This window comes from Lissotriton vulgaris, chromosome 4_1, assembly GCF_964263255.1.
Source record: "Lissotriton vulgaris chromosome 4_1, aLisVul1.2, whole genome shotgun sequence".
In the NCBI taxonomy this organism is placed as follows: domain Eukaryota; kingdom Metazoa; phylum Chordata; class Amphibia; order Caudata; family Salamandridae; genus Lissotriton; species Lissotriton vulgaris.
Window position 1 is genome coordinate 425,943,409 of NC_141691.1, and position 14,164 is coordinate 425,957,572.

A 14,164-nucleotide genomic window follows, 5' to 3' on the forward strand; every position below is an offset into this window, starting at 1 on the left:
TTTCGAAGATTAAAAGCCAAAACAGTGCTTAGAAGTCACTAGCGGTCAAAAGTTACTTCTAGAAGGACTGGTACAAATCCAGAGATCAGGCCAACCGCAATGGAGTGCAGGCCTGATACAGGACCCACTGAGGAAGTACCTTGGGTGCAGCAAAGCGTAAACGCTGACGGAACTATGCATTAATCTTTTCCACAAACTCAGGTCGCTGCCTCGTCATTGAGCTTCGCTGAGGTGAAGGCAATGCATTGCTGTGGAGATGCACAGATTGAGCAGCCTAAGCATCAGCATCGAAGGGTGATGCATCAGTTCTGATCAGCAAAGTGGTGATAATGCAAACATTTTGTAGCAAAAGAGCTGCAGAATCCACTTCTGAGGCCCAGAACAAGGGAGGGCACCACAGAGAAGGGTTGACCTCACAGAAGGCAGAATCCTGCGGCACCATCAGAATTGCAGGAATCTTTTGGGTCCCCCAGACTTCAGAAAACAGGAGGCAAGGCAGCAAGCCCCTGGAGATCACTTGGAGGGAAAGCAGTGTCCAGCTCTCCTTCAGCAGAGTCAGGGAACAGCAGGTGTCAGGGCAACCCGATGAAAAGCACTCCTTCCGGAAAAGCAGTCTAGTTTAGTCCTATAAGCAGCATAGCAGACCTTTTAACAGAGGTTCAGTTCAAGATCAAGACGTCATTATTTGATAGGGTCAGAGACCCAGTACTTATACCCTAAAGTGCCTTTGATGTGCAGGGTGACTTCAAAGCAGCTCTCTGAGATCCCTTTCAACCCAGTTCTGGCTTCCAGACTATAAGTCGGGGTAGATCAGTGCTTGTCTTTGAGTGGACAGGACACTACCTAGTGAAGTTCAGCCCGTCCCATTCCTTCCTACCCAGGAAGACCCATCAAAATGCAGATGAGTGCTCAGATGTAGATGATCCTCACCTTCCTGTGTTTGTGGCTATCCAGAGGGAATGCACAAAGTGTAGATGTCACCCATCCAAGATGTGTATTGGAGATAGCCTGTCAGGCACATAGAGCATTAAGAGCAGAGAAATGTCCCTTTTCTAAAAGTGGATTTCTAAAACCGTATTGTTAAATCCAACTTCACTAATAAGGAGAATTTATTATTACCATTGCAAAGATATGAAACATGAAAAAGCTAATATTCTCTGATCAGGAATTACAGCTAAAAAGGGTATTAAGGAATCCCCAATGCTCCTCTATGAGAGCGGTAGGCCTCACAGTAGTGTCAAATGAAATAGGCTGTTTGTCACTACCAGGACATGCCAAACATAAAAGTACACGTCCTACCTTTTACTTACATGGCACCCTGCCCTTAGGGATAAAGAGGGCCTACCTTAGTGGTGACAGTTTAGGGCCTGGCAAGTTGAAGTGTCGGTAAACTGCACACACAAGCACTTCCGTTGGATGTCTGAGACAGGTTTAAAAGGCCCTAGATATATGGTATACCACTTTACAAGGGACTTGTCAGGTATACAACAATGGCATCATGTTTTAGGGGTGAATCACATGCACTTTAGCACTGGTTAGTAGGGGTAAATTGCTCAGAACTCTAAGGCCAACAAAACGAAGCAGTAAAAACGAGCTGCAAAAGGCAAAAAGTCTGTGGAAAGACCACCCTAAGTATGACAGGATTAGAAAATAGCTTTTCTTCAAAGTAGATTTTTTAGCTTTTGTGCCCCTGTAGTTTAACAGAAGGTCAACCAATCGCTCTTGGAGTCCACTTATTTGTCCTGGGTACGAGTGGGAGCAGGTCCAGCCCTTGGAATTCTCCTCACAAGACACAACAGCAGGCGCACTTCTGTTTCTGTCTTTCATAGGTCGTGAAGTGTTCTAAGGAGGGTATTGGGGGTACCACATTTATGTCCAGTTTTCAAACTGTAGGTGGGAGAAACACCTGGCCATAATTTAAGCAAGGGAGATAAAAGTTACTAGGGTCTTATAATGTAATCCAGTGATTTCATGTGCGAGAGCTGGCTTTGCCACAGTGAGAAACGACTTTGGAGATTTTATCCTGCTACAACAAAAAACATAATGCAGAGCCAGTGTAAAGATTTGAGAATCGGAGTCATACTAGATCTAGGACTAGAGCTCAGGATGGCTCTGGCTGCCACATTTTAAACCACTTGCAAATGCTGGTTCAAGGATGTGGAAAGACCAAGGTACAGGCAGTTGACATAGTCAAGCTTTGATGTCACTAGAGCCTGCACGACAATACTTCTGCTCTCAAGCGGTAGAAGCAACAGACATTTTTTAAACATTCGGAGTATATCAAAGCATGCGTTGGTAGAATTTCGAATCTGAGAGCGCATCAACAGTATTTTGTCTATGACTATTCCGAGGTTTTTGGCCTTCTCTTTTTCAGTGGGCTGGGCGGCAGATCCTTAGGCCACCAGGAGCTCCAATCGGGTGTTTCTAGTTTTTCGAAGAAAACAACTTCCGTTTTGTCTGGATTAAACTTCAGCTGATTCATCTTGAGCCAGTTTATGACCTTCGTAAGGCAAGACTTGATCTTAGCCCCGTCAAAATTGGAACCTTCATCACAAGAGAAGACAAGCTGAGTTTTGTCAGCGTAAGAAACAATTTTAGTGCCCTCTTCCTCTACCAAGGATGCCAAAGGAGAGAGACAGATATTAAAGAGGGTAGGGCTAAGAATGGATTCCGGGACACACTGACATTGATGGCGGAAACTGGAGAAGAAAATGGTGGGAGCCAGATGTCCTGAGATCAGTTACCCAAATGAGAGGACATCCAAGAGAGGGCCGTTCCACCCAGGCCAATGTTTTTAAGTCTGCTTAAAAGCCTCTCATGTGGGAAAGTCTTGAAGGCAGCTGACAGATCTAACAATATCAGAATGGCCTTGCCTCCCTCATCTAATTTGCCCCTAATGAATTCCGTCACTTCCAGCAAAGCTGACTCAATACTAAAATTTGCCGTAAAGCCAGACTGAGATTCATGAATGAGCTTCCCATCTTCAATGTGCTTTTGTAGGGCTTTATTTACATGCTTTTCCAATGTTTTAGAGAGGGCTGAAGCAAAGAGATCGACCTATAGTTGGCAGGATCCATGGGGTTAGCATTCGTCTTTTTTATCTAAGGAAGAATCTTTGTTTGCTTCCACAGTTTAGGCATAATACCAGTTGATAGAAAAGTATTAAAGAACTGGTGTACTATAGGGTTAATAGAGAGGGCTATCAAAGACAAGATGTTAGCTAGATAGGGGTCGGTAGAGGAACCCGACTTAGGGCCCTATTAGGATGGCGGACGGACCACGTCCATCCGCCACCCCAGAGGAGGAGGAACCGTCCGCAGGGGCAGCGGCGGTCCCTCCGTACAAATTATTATGTGACCGCCACCCTGGCGGTCACATCCTGTATTTTTAACATTGCGGCGGGTGCCGCTTGAAGCAGCATCCGCCGCAATGTTAAAAAAGCAAGCAGTGCATTTGAATGCAAAAAACAGCAGGCACCGCGCTGTGCCTGCCGCTTTGTGCATGCAAATGCCAGGGGCGTACCGTAGGTAACCCCCATGTGCACCCCCACGCCCCCTTCACCTGGGGGGCTCGCAACAGGCCCCCAAAGAAAAGACCGTATGCCTTTTCGTGGCGGCATTGCCTCCGTGGAAAGGCATTACAAAATTCAAATCCTAATATGGCTGGCGGTGTCTGCTAGACATCGCCACCATAAGAGAGCTTTTCCGCCGCGGTCTCGTGGCGGAAAAGCGGCGGATGTAAAAATGACCCCCCAGCCATCCTAATCTGGCCGGGGGTCTTTTGTGTGTCCGTCGCGGTGAATCCGCATACTCCGGGCCGGTGGTGGCTTCTGCCGGCCCGGAGTATGCGGATTCGCCGCAATCGTAATGACCCCCTTAATGCTTTGTAGGAGAAACAATGATTCTTTCAACTGAAGGTCCGGGAAGTCATGAAGGTGTTGGGGCTCCAAGATGTGAAATTTGCTAATGACACTATGCTTAAAGTTCAGCTCAACCTCAAAGATGTTTAAGAAAGATTGTATGCTAAAAGTTCAGCTCAACCTCAAAGATGTTTAAGAAAGCTTTTTGGATCAAAGAGATTTCTTTGTGAAAGAATTGAGCAATCTGCTTTGACCATTCCTCTGTGCGCGCCCTTCCTTAGGGCAGGCTTTCAGGGAAGTAAAGGATTTGGCTATCCTAAAAATGTCCTTACTTTTATTTTTGGGAATTTTCGATCTCGGTTTGGAAGAAGTTCAATGTAACTCTTTTCACTAGGGTGTGATAAGTTTTTAGGTTGTGTTTGTAAACCTTCCTGTCCTCAGGAAGATAAGATTTTCACCATTTCTGTTCTTTTTTCCTACAAATCCTTTTCCTATCTCTAAGGAAATCACTGAACCAAAGAGCCAGAAGGGCTGACCACTTGGAAAGCAGGTAACAACTGGGGACATTGACTCCATGTTGGTACGAAGCCAAGAATCTATTTGAAGGGCATCCAGATCGGCGGTGTTCGACAACATAGATCTCGAGTGATCAATGGCATCTTCTAACTTAGGGATGGATTTTATGTGAGATGCCATTTAGTTGGAGGTCACTTACCCAATAATCGCCGGTGGGGCTGTGATGACATAGGGGATTGCAAATTTTAGCAGGAAGTGGTCAGACCAGGAAATGGGGAGTGGTGAGCCGACCAATATGTCAAAATTATAAACAACTTTGTCAAGGGTATGACCCTTCATATGGGTCGCCGAGGAGATGGATTTAAGCATCCTAAAGGTCTGCATCATCTCCTGCGGCAGAGTAGAATGGGGATCTTTGTCATTATGCATGTGTATGTTAAAATCTCCCAGAATTAAGCAGTTATTGTATTTTATGGCCAGAGAGGAGTAGCTGAATTTAACAAAGTGATAAAGTTGCTAATAGCACCCGGGGGTCTGTAGATTAGAAACCCAGCAATGCTTTTATGAGAGGAGAAAATGCACAGAAAACCTAAAGACTCTATGCGCTCTATAATTTCTGTCACGATCAGGGAGCAATCTAAGTTGTGCCTATAAATTATGGCAAGACCGCTCCCTTCCCCCTGGATCTGACCTTCCTAAGAATGTTATAACCTGCAGGAATGGCCGGAGTGATAATGGGGTGGAGGCATCTTATAGCCATGTCTCAGTAAGAAATTAAAGATCAGGCTGTTGATCTAAAAGTTAGTCATGCATGTGTGAAGCATATTTTTGCATTGAACGACAGTTTACCAAAACAGCCTTAATGTCCTATATTATAGCGCTTATTATTACCAGGGAGGGACTTAGAGGCGGGTGCCCTGGCCAGAGGGAGAAACCAGCTGCACTTCTTGCAGCAGAAGTCTGCCGCTAAGCTCAGGTCGGCTATACTACACTGACATGGAGGGTATTGCATAAACCTCAACAGTAGGTCTCTATTGTAACACAGTAGAGAGAATTCACCGGCGGGAAAGTGAAACGTCAGCCCTCTGCACAATAGGCGTTATCAGCCGTGGCGGACCAGGACTGGTAGGAAAGTGCAAAGCAGGTAAAACACAGTGTAAAATACAAGTATGTAGGAAATAGCAGCTAATCAGTAGATGCGAACCAGTAGTACACAGTAGAACAGTTAGAACAACATCACAGGCTAAAACAAATGACTGGTGGTAATATAAAATTAAAATAACAGGACATACCGATAACTTCAGCTTGCATCTGCATTAATAGGCAGAGCAAACTAGACTGCTGATGCTGCAATGGAAGCGGAAACTGCCGGGCAGAAGTGAGGAGCCTGAAAAGGAAACGTCAGCCCTCCACACAATCAGCGTTATCAGCTGCGGTGGAACAGGACTGGTAGGAAAGTGCAATGCAGAGAAAACACAGTGCAAAATACAAGTACACTTCAGTGGTGGCACAATATGTGCTACAGTCCACTAGTGACTTGTAACTTACAGGTCCTGGGTACACTTTTGTATGATATCATAAGTACTTACCGGTTATAGGTAATTTAAATGCACCAGTCAGGAGAGTAGCCAAGTTCAACATGTTTTGTGGGTCAGAGTGCATGCACTGGGGCCTGGAAAGCAAGGCCCCGGTGTGCAGAGTGGAAAAACTATCAGCATCAGTACATATAAACTGGGATGACCATACAAAAAGAGGCATTTTCTTTACAATTATTTATTTGTGAGTGTGTGTTTCATGCTACGAAATTAATTTTTCTTTGTTATTTAACCAGAGGAAATATATTGGTGAGGGTGTTATAAATGGAGATCAGGATTGAAACATATCACTCTGTTGCTACTAAGTGTCCTATTTTCATGTCTGACACAGACACACTTATTGCCACTAGATTTTGCTAGCACACACTTGCTCCTCTTTTACTGGTACCCAGGTGGATGCCTTGTTGCTGTACGACAATGTGTAGGGTTTACCACCCACAATCATTCAGACCACAAGAAGAAATAGCTTCCATGTGCACAATGGTGGCTGAAAGAAGCATATGCAGACATGGAAGCAGGATATTTGCACGTTGGTTATTTGTGCTTTTGGTACTATCAATGCATTAATATAGTTTGCCAGGGGGCTCCTGGCTGGAAAAAGTCTTATCACATGAATGCAAACACCCTATGTAAGAAATGTAAGCAATATCCTTCATTAGAATATGTACCCACCTCCTAAGCTAGGCATCAACACTGACACACCATAGACTCTGCATGCCATATTCTCATCACAATTAAGGATAATGATACTGGGTACTGACGGTGTCACAGATATAACAGTTCATTGTTCCAAGACACTTGGTTGTCCTAAGTAGGCATGCCATCCTAGTATTTTCTGTATTATTTGCTCATGTGGACAACAATGTACAAGGCTTGTCCTGGAGGCATGGATGACACAAGCTGAATCTAGGTAAATTGATGTAATGCTATGATTACATACGGTAATCCCCATTACTCTTAGTCCAACTCGTCCTCGACCCAGTCATCACTCATGAGGTATTCCACAGACAGGAAACAAAACAGGAAACGCTTTTAGGCTCCACCCCCCCTCCTGCCAGGTGCTATATCAGACCCAACCACCAGAAGTACATCCTGACACACCAAGCAACAAAGGCCTGGACAGGGAGGGAGGGTGGGAAGTATGACTGGGTCGAGGACGAGTTGGACTAAGTGTAATGGTGATTACAGTACGTAATCATAGCATTACCTCTACGTCCCTCGTCCTCGACCCAGTCATCACTCATGAGGCATACCAAAGCAACGCCCAAACAGGCCTTTGGCAACCAGAAGACAGCAAAACACAGACCAGATACAAAGGGGTGCAGCAAACGAAAAAGAATAACACACAAACATAACTCAGAGTGGAGGGGGAACCCCCACAGCTTGCAACACCCCACGACCAAAAACGGCCTGGTCAGACAGGGCACAATCCAACCTGCAGAGCTTCACAAATGTGGACCCGGAGGCCCAGGTCCTAGCACCACAAATCACATCAAGAGACACACCATGGGAAGCAGCCCAGGAGGCAGACACGCCCCGAGCGGAATGCGCCTGAAAACCCGCTGGACAAGGCAAACCAGCACCACGATAGGCAAGAGTGATGACAGCCGTGATCCAACGACCCAAGGGGAGCCTGGAAGCAGCCTTACCCTTACAAGACAAACCAAAGGACACAAAGAGAGAGTCAGAAGAATGAAACTCCCCAGAACAAGCTACAGAAATGGACAGGGCAGGCCCCAGGTCCAAAGAACGAAGCAACAGCTCAGAAGGAGAAGGACACAAAGAAGGAAGAACCAGCCCCTGAGAGGAATGGAAACGGGAGCAGACTCTGGGGACAAAACCAGGATCCAAAGAGAGCACCACAGCATCATCCAAAAAATGCAAAAATGGTGGGGAACAACGCAAGGCCGTAAGCTCCCTCAACCGCCTCGCAGAAGTGTCGGCCACCAGAAAAGCCCCTTCGCAGGACAGAAATGTAAGGTCCACAGTCTCCAAAGGCACAAAGGCCTGGATAGCAGCCAACTGGCCCCTCAAGGTAGAAACAGCAAAGCACTTCTGAAAGCCATCCAGAAAAAACTGAAGGACAGAAGACACAGGGCAAGAGATAGGAGACAAACCAGAAGAGGAACACCACCTCGTAGACGGCCTACGAGAGGCCTGCATCACAGAAATTATGTGGTCGGGCAGACCACGGACCCCAGGAGACAACTGATCAACCTCCAGACCGCAAAGGAGATGGGAACCAGAAGAGGGGAAGGGGACCTCAGAGGAGACAGGCAGCGGGGCAGAAGCCAAGGAGGGCCCACCGCGAGGCCCAGCAGCCGGATAAACCAGGACCTCCACGGCCAGTGCGGAAGAACAGCCACCACCTGAGCCCCCTCCCACTGAACCGTCAGCAAGAAGGCAGGAATCAGAGGAAAGGAAGGAAAGGCATAAAGAAGCCAAGGAGGCCACCAGAGAGACAAGGTATCCACTCCCCAGGTGCCCACCTCCGGAGACCTGGAGCAGAACAGGGGATCCAGGGCATCGGACAGGGAGGCGAACAAGTCCAGGGAGCACGGCACAGGCAAAGCAAGTGAAAAGTCAGGGGAGCCAGGCACAGGGACAGAGACGAAGGAAACCTCCGGCTCAACGAATCCGCCACCATGTTGTCCACACCTCGAATGTGCTGAGCCGACAGGGCCAGAAGATTCTTCTCTGCCCAGACCGAAATGGAGCAGGCCACCAGAGTCAGGGAAGAACTGCGGGTCCCCCCGGTCGATTTGATATAGGCCACAGACATGGCGTTGTCCGATCTCACCAGGACATGGCAACCCCTCAGAGGAAGATAGAAAAAGCGGAGCGCCCTCTCCACTGCAGACAACACCCACCAGAAGGACTACCTGCAAGACTCCACCGGGAGCCAACGAGCCTGCACAATGGTCCAGAGTCGCCCCCCAGCCGGAAGTGCTGGCATCCGTGGTCACAACCAGAGGAGGAGGCAGGTGGAACAACAACCCCACGGAAAAGTGGAAAGGATCCAGCCACCACTGAAGAGCAGACACAATGTCCAGAGACACAGGCACAGGGACCGCATAACCCAGGACAGGAAAGGGGACCCACCGCTGCACATGCCACAGCAGAGGGCGCAGATGAACGCTCGCCCAGGGCACGGCGAAGACAGAAGCAGCCATGTGGCCCTGAAGCTCCAGCCACTAACGGAGGGGAGCCGAGGCTTGTGACAAAAACTTCCTCAGCAAAGACCGAAGGCGACGAATCCGGGCCACCGGCAGGAACACTCGCCCAACATAGAATCGAACACAGCACCGATGAAGGCCCTCCGAGCGGCAGGATCCAGGTGGCACTCCGGCAAGTTGATCAAGAACCTGCATTCCCTGAGCGTAGTCATGGTCAAGTGAAGGTGGAGAGACAAGACCTCCAGGGACGGAGCCTGAACCATCCAGTCGTCGAGATACGGGAACACCGACACCCCCAGGAGATGGAGATGGGCCACCAAGGGAGCCACCACCTCGGTGAACACCATGGGGGCGGACCGAAGACTAAAGGGAAGGACGCAGAACTGCCAGTGCTGGCCCTCCAGGCAGAAGCGCAGGAAACGCTGATCCCTCCTAGCCACCAGGACGTGCAGGTACGCATCCAGCAGGTCCAGAGTGGAGAACACCCAACCGGACTGGAACAGCGGGACAAACCTCTGGAGAGTCACCATATGGAATGGGAACAGCCTCACGAACAAGGTCATACCCCGAAGGTTGATGACCACACGGAAGCCATCTGTCGAAGGTCGTCAGGCTCCAAGCAGGAAGGAACTGGTGAAGCCTCCCACCAACCAGAGGCGGACCACCAGTGAGAACGTCCCCCAGGCTGGCACAGTCAGGAACGCTGCGGACCAGACCCGGCACCCCGATGGGACCTCCCTCGAAAACTTCCGGGGAAAAGACCGGCCAGTGCCACGCTGACTCCGAAACAAAAACTGCCAAAACCGGGAAGGCAGGCGGAAAACCTGGCACCAGAGAAGGAGGAACTCCGACGGGGCGGAAGATCACGAAAGGACAAAGAATGCTTGCGCTCCTTGAAGACCTTGTGCAGTCTCTCCTCCAGCAAGTAACCAAGCAGACGAGCACCAGCGAAAGGCAGCCTCAAAGCCATGGAACGCTGGGCCACGACCGTCTTCCAATCCCCCAGCAACAGGTTACGACGGGCAGCCACAGAGGAACCACAGGACATAGCAGAAGCCCACACAGAGTCAAAGGCGATGTCTGACAGGAATGCCGCCTGGCGCTCCAGAGTCACCAGCAACTCCGGACAACTGGCCCCCTCCTGCAGCGACAAAAACAGGGACCTGTAATCGGTCAGCAGAGACCGGGAAACATATGCCCCATAAACGCCAGAACGAATAGTTAGGTGCAAGGCGGCAGAAGAATTCTTCAGGGCAGAATCCACCCCTTTGCCCACGCCGTCCTGCAGAATGTAATCAACCGCCATAGAAGGACGACCCACAAGACTGGCCACAACAGAGTCCACAGGAACCGAAGCAGGCAAAATGACCGCCATATCCCGCTGGGACACAAATCCGGGCACGGAAAACAAGAACAGGGTCCTTCCACACCAGCAACAGGACATCAGAAACAAAAGGGCGCACAGGCAAGGAAGAGGCAACAGGCCACCGAAAACCGCGGCAAGAGAGAATCCAGAGAGGAACTGCAGAAACCTCCGGGAACCCCACGTGAACATGGAAAGCAGAAAATAACTCCAGGAGAAAACGCCAAATCCCATCAGTAGCAGCATCCTAGGCACGCGACATAGGAGGAGGAGAGGAGCCTCCACCAGAACCCGAGGAAGAGGGAGGCATAGGCGAAGGTGCTTGAACAAGACGAACAACCAAAGCACACCCCACCCCCCCCAGGACACATAAGATACATATGTAGAGTCCACTGCGGACCAGCCCAATGACATCCAAGGAGATGGAAACACCAACCAGCATGATTCCCAAATCAGCAGTTGAAGGCCCAGCTCCATGCGAGGCTCCGGACAGCAGGAAAAACCACGCCAGACGCGGGAGGCAGGGGAGCCAGAGCCGCCCAGGGTCCGGAGGCAGCGGCACAGCCAAATTTGCCCCCAAGGAACGGAGCACCCGGAGCCCACCCGGGCGTCCGTCCTAACAGACGCCAGGCTTCAAAATAGTCCAAAGAGGCATTTACTATGTTCTCATAAATCAAAGACGTTGTGCACGGTATGCAAACAGGGCCACGGTTTTAATTTGTGGCATTGTACGTATTCACACAGACACATGCAGATAGTAGCCATGGACGGTCACAGGCAAATGATTGCCTGTCCGAGCTGCGGCGCAATAAGAGGAAATGTCAACAGCACATGCGCGCACCCAGGCATCGCGAGAGGAGGCCGGGCTCCCGCACAACGAGGATGCCCGGCCACAGCAAACAGGGCGGCAGAGCTGGCCGCCGGCACTCCGCGACCAGCAGCGCCGGCAGGGAGGCCCCCCCGGTACCCACAGCACAGAGAGGCCGGGGGGGGAGGGGGGAAATCGAGAAACACGGAGAGGAGCGCGCAGAATCCAGCGCTTCTCAACCCTCGCACTACCCCAACAAAAACAACCCCGGGTCCCCACAACCACAGAGGGGCCCAGGGGGGGGGCAAGGAACACCCCGGGGAGGAGCGCGCACACAGCAGATCAGCGCTCCCCCCCCCCTACCTGACATCAGGCGAGCACGATGAGCCGGCCGCGTCCGCCTTCCACACCAAGGGACAGCAGCAGGAAACCAGGCAGGAAGAAGAAGGAGGAAGACCAGAGAAGCCCAGCAGCTCAGGTCAACCAAGCCCAGGAGGAGACGGGGAAGCCCAGCAGCCCCACTCCAAAGAATCCCACGACGGTCCATGGGAGCCTCCCAGAGCCCAGCAGAGGAGGATCCACAGGACAAAGATGGAGGTAAGTGCCTGGCACCCACCCCAGCGTCTCCCATCAAGTAATCCACCGACAGGAAACAAAACAGGTTGTGCTTCTGGTGGTTGGGTTTGATATAGCACCTGGCAGGAGGGGGGGTGGAGCCTAAAAGCGTTTCCTGTTTTGTTTCCTGTCTGTGGAATACCTCATGAGTGATGACTGGGTCGAGGACGAGGGACGTAGAGGTAATCAATCATGAGCCGGCAGATCAATGGAACAGAATAAGTTAACATATGCACTGAAACTGTGGTGACAAGGGAAATATTTGCAGCTTTTGGCTGAGGCAGATTAGAATTAGGATTATCAGGGGGATTTATGTGTAAATATTTTTATTTGTAACACAACAAGAAATAACACAATATTCAAGCACTGCCAATGCTAAAAGAGGTCTTATTGGCCAAATATTAAATTAGCTATTAGTATGTGTGTAAATATCCCACAATTGGCAACACTCCTACTCCTACATATTAAACATTTTAAGGTAGCCTTAGTACAAGGATCCCGTGGAAAGATTGATTTACTGATGTGATAGTAGAAGCAAGAGCACTAAAAGAAGTAGGAAGGATTGTAGCATATAATTGTACTCTACTTTTGGGAAATAAATTTAATTTAGAGATAGCCATACTCTCCAATTGTTTAATTGAGGATGGGGGCCAAGATATAAGTGCTAACTCTTTGTATTGCTGTTGCATATTTTGGCATTTTTTGTGAAGCAAACAAGGACCCCCTGATATGGATTAGTTTCCTGAGTCAGGGCAAAACATTTTGTGTGAATATAATACTCAGGCAAATCTATAATGAACACTAGCACATGAATGCTGGCATTTGCCAAACAAAACAATAAGAAGCAATCAAAACAAGTCTTTGCGCAGTTGATGCATTTTAATTAATTCGTACAAAATTATTCATTTATAAAAATAGGATACATTCATATATATGCATGATAAAATGTTTCAACATTGTAACATATGTATAAGTTCAACTGTTCATCAAATACATGTCATAATTCAGTTAAAAGATGGTTTCCTGTCTACGCGTTTCGACACAGGTGTGTCTTCCTCAGGATTGTACCATCGTATTTCTAGATGAGCTAGAAGTGACAGCTAATGTTATATATTGATGAATGGGGTCAGCGGATAGTAATTCCGAGTAATTCATGTGCTAGTGTTCATTATAGATTTGCCTGAGCATTATATTCACACAAAAAGCATATTTTGGCATTAACAGGGTGTGTTTCGAATCATGCATTAGATTCATAGAGAAACATATTCTGCAAATTGGTCAATGGAAGACGAATATAAATGTTGCCCTCCATAGGAATTTTTGCTATATACCACTTGCCCTAGTGCTGGAAGACACATAATAAATCGATTCTTGATACATTCTGAAGCATATGAAGTCTGCAAGAGAGCTCTGACATCTCAGACACATTGGACTTTCCTCTCTAAATTGTTATCTGCCTCAAATGTTAAGCTTAATAAGGTATAGCAAATCCACATTTTTAGCATGGTGCCCCACAGGTTCGATTCCTTTTATGGACACTATTGTTGCTGGCTCCAGGACATTATGCTTTTTTTTACCACTGATAAACAGGAGTAAGCTTCCTGTTCTTTTCCTCTAAAATATGCACTGTACATCGGAACTCCTAATTTAGCCTATTAATGTTCCTATAAGACTGTTGCAAAGGGTACTTAAAGTGCACCAATGGCATGGAAAGTTAAATGTCATAGGTGAGATTTAGGATGTTGCTTCGGAAGGATCAATATATATTAAATACTGGCTCTACAGAGATTAACATTTGTCAGAACAAAGTGCAACTTTAGCACTGACTCTCTTGACTTTGAGATGCCAAAGATAGTTTCTTATCAATCAATCAATCAATCAATCAGCATTTATATAGCGCACTACTCACCCAGTGGGTCTCAAGGCGCAAGGGGGGGGAGGGGGGGGGGGGTCCGCTACTGCTCGAACAGCCAGGTCTTGAGTTGCTTCCTGAAGGCGAGGTGGTCCTGGGTCCTGGATCAGGCGGAGGTGGGTCGGGAGGGAGTTCCAAGTCTTGGCGGCGAGGTAGGAGAAGGACCGTCCCCCTGTTTTGGCTCTTCGGATGCGGGGGACGGCGGCGAGGGCATGGCCGGTCGATCGAAGCTGGCGTTTGGGAGCGTAGAAGTTGAGGCGGCTGTTGAGGTATCCTGGGCCTTGGTTGTGTAGGGCTTTGTGTGCGTGGGTGAGGAGACG